The following is a 3344-nucleotide window of genomic DNA, read 5'->3' as shown; positions in this document are numbered from 1 at the left end:
TAAATAAGGTTTAAGTGTTCGTATTTGATTTATTGGGTGAAATTAGTAGTTTTAGAAATTTGAAATGAAAATAGAAAATCTTAGAGCAACTATTTAATGCCTTTTATTTATTTATTTTGATGTTATGTGTGTGTTAATGTTAAAGTTACTAGATGAACTAGGATTAGGAAATAGATATACATGTTAATGTTGTAAATTATTTTTGTTGAATTATGTGTAGTTATAGGAAAAGAAAAAAATCTAAGCAACCTTTTTCTAGAACCCACTACACACACACACCGACATGGATACACACTAAATATCTCTCTACACTTTACACTCTCATACAGCAACAAACCAAGAAAAACATCGGCTCCCCTCCAGACCGCCATCTTCTGCTCCTCCGGCAGCGCCTTAGCCGCCGGCCATTGGCCGTATCTTTCTTGCTCACAGCTTCTTCCTCTCTATCTTCTCCAACCTCCATTAATGGATTTCAAGGTTGAAGCTTTGTTTCCCCAAACTCAAGTTTCTTGCAAATTAAGGTAGCAATTGAATTCCTCTTTGGATCGTCTCACTTTCTAAGTTGATGAATGTGGATTTGATTTTAAGCTTTGTGCTTTTTGGGTTGTCAATGTGTAAAAGTGAGAATTTTTATGTTTTGTCTAGAATTGGGGATTTTAGTTATGTTGATTGTTTTAGTTTCTTTTACTTGGTAGTTGGGGATGAAGTTGTATGAATTGATGGCTTGAATCAATTTTTATTTAGTTAGTAGGATTATTGAAACCCTAGATACAAAGGGATGCTTGATTTTGATTTGGGTTGATGCTTTTGAAACTATACTTTTATTTTTAGAATCAGGAAATGAACTTTTAGAGTAATGTTTTTGATAGCCAATAAGTACACTGTTTAAACAATAGGTTTCGGGGTTTATTTGATAGACCAAAAGAGTTCATTTTAGGCTCATATTTTACCAGAAGTTATCCTTAGATGTCTTCTACATTTTCACCAAAATTCAGCTTCAACTAAGTTCATATGGATTTATTATGAATTTTCTAAAAGGACTGCCCTGTTTCTGGCAGGTAGTTGAAAAATATTCATAAATCCTAAACGAAAAGGAATTTCAAGCTCAAAATTAATCCTCATAAACCCGACTTATATAGTCTCATATAGATGTCAGCAAAGTTGAGATGATTCATTATGTTATGATTCATTATACAATTGGTTATGACTGCTTGCAACGTATTCCCCACTGAGTGTGCTTGCATACTCACACCCCGTTATTTAATGTTTTTCAGGTTAAGGAGTCGGTGATGAGGCAGCGGTCAACGTGGTCCACGGTCTCCCAACCCTGTATTTGACTAGTATCCATTTTTGGATTTTGGGGTAAATATGATCGTTGAGATATTATTATATATTTTGAAAACGTGCATGTGTCCGATGATGGGAATTTGTATGGGTTGTGAGCCAGAGATATGTTTTCTATTAAAGATGTGTATGTTGGGGGGAATGTTCCGAATAGACGAATTATTTTAATTTCGCTAAAGATTTTCTTTTATGAAATATATACACTATTGAAGTCAAATGACAATGTTTTTTTTTTAGAACTAAAATGAAAAGTAAATGATGCTTACTTCTTTTCAAATTCAATTTATAAAATTGGTTCGTTTCTTATTTCCATTTAATATCTGAATTTTTTTAAATAAAAGAAGTTAGAATTTAAGTCTTTTGGTAGCGTCACCTGTTTATAGAGTTGGGGGCGTTACATGCAATCCACAGGGTTTTCTACCCTATGATCAGCCATCACATATCCGAGTGACGCCTTCTCGACTCGAGATACCCCAGCAGCACACCTACAAGCAGCCATCGCACTACTCCGGAGTGGGGCGTTATGAACAACTGATCGATCTATTGGACACAGCTACCTCTAGGCTGGAATCACAATTTGTAGAAATCGATCGTCGTTTGACAAAATTGCAGGCATCAAAAGCAGCATATAGACAGCAGCCCTATGCGGATTTCGATTCGGGACCGCCTAGGTGTCGTACAACTTGCTGGGATCCGCCCTTCCGAACTTCCAGTAGTCGTGCTGGAGAGAGTCGCGCTCCTCCGCTGCACAACCCGCCACTATATGGGCAGCCGCCCTTCACCAACATGGATTCCTCATATGTGCTGCCGAGGCAATACAAGACCTCGACTATTAGGCAACCCACCTATTCGACGGACGTGCCACCGCGAAAGCCCCATGCTGAATTTCACCAATGGTGGCACGAATACAAACCCTCGCGGTCTACATCACCGCCACAGTTAGGTCACCGCCGCTTAGCAGCGCCACTGACAGTTGTTGCTGCACCGCTGCCACCAATGCGATCAGATAGTCCACCGAAGCATCCAAGTCCAGCATTACCCACAGAGTTGCTGTCCTCCGCCACACCGGGGGCTTACCAACCACTGCCCGTGACAACTCCAACATTGGCCGCTAATCTACATCCACAAGCTGGTGTCCCGATCTCAATGAAAAAGAAGGAGAAATTGTTAGATGAGGTGTGAAGATGCGGTAGGTTTAGACTGTGTGCACAGAAAAGAATAACAAGTTTCCTAGGTCCAGCAAATCCACTAGATCACAGGGTCTAGGAGCTCATTGGTCGTCGGAAAATCTCGGTCGTCGGACACACCGAATACTTCTTCAAAAACCCTCAACCACTTATACTAAAAATTAGCACAGGGAAGTAGGGATCGATCTCACAGAGATGGATGCGTAATGAACATGCTCAAGGATTTGGAAATTATTTTTGGGTAGACTGCTGCCACGCATTTTCCTGGGTTGAGGAAATTACACTAAACGTGGAATTGAAATCTGCTACGCTAACAGCTAGATCTAGGAAAAACAGAAATCATGCATGTAAATTGAAATCGAGACAATCACTAGATCTAAGAAACTATTCTAAATTATCTAGACCTGGGAAATAAACTGACGGTGGGGACCATGGCTGAAAAAGCAGAGTACGGACGAAAAGCTGGAAAAACAACTAACTAAAGTACTAACTAACAGCGACATCATCTTCTCCAATTCAAATTGCACAAAAACTCAGAAGAAACAGGCGTGAAGCGTAATCGGAAAACGAGCAGACTGGATTTAAGCAATTTAACCAAAAAACAATTACTGAGTAAGCAGATCTATGGCTACTAGACGAAGTAAAACAGAAAGGAAATAGAAAACTCAAAAATCCATGCACAACTTGAAATCCCCTTCAGATCCAACCTCGAATGCTAAATCCACTCCGGATCCAAGCATCCGACACAAACTCCGGCAAAAAACATTCCATAACTTCAGATTCAACAAACAACCTCTGATCAACAACCACAAC

The 3344-nt window shown here is 39.6% G+C and overlaps 1 long non-coding RNA gene across 1 annotated transcript; it reads left to right on the top strand.

Annotated features, from left to right (window-relative positions):
* Positions 1–246: 246 nt before the first annotated feature.
* LOC125216442 (uncharacterized) lies at positions 247–1561 on the top strand. Its single transcript, XR_007175416.2, has 2 exons — positions 247–521; positions 1275–1561. It is a non-coding gene; the product is annotated as an uncharacterized LOC125216442 (long non-coding RNA).
* The last annotated feature ends 1783 nt before the right edge of the window (positions 1562–3344 follow it).

This window comes from Salvia hispanica, chromosome 2, assembly GCF_029641045.1.
Source record: "Salvia hispanica isolate PSC_SH4W2 chromosome 2, Shi_PSC_v1, whole genome shotgun sequence".
Lineage (NCBI taxonomy): Eukaryota > Viridiplantae > Streptophyta > Magnoliopsida > Lamiales > Lamiaceae > Salvia > Salvia hispanica.
This window is presented reverse-complemented; position numbering and strand designations above follow the sequence as displayed.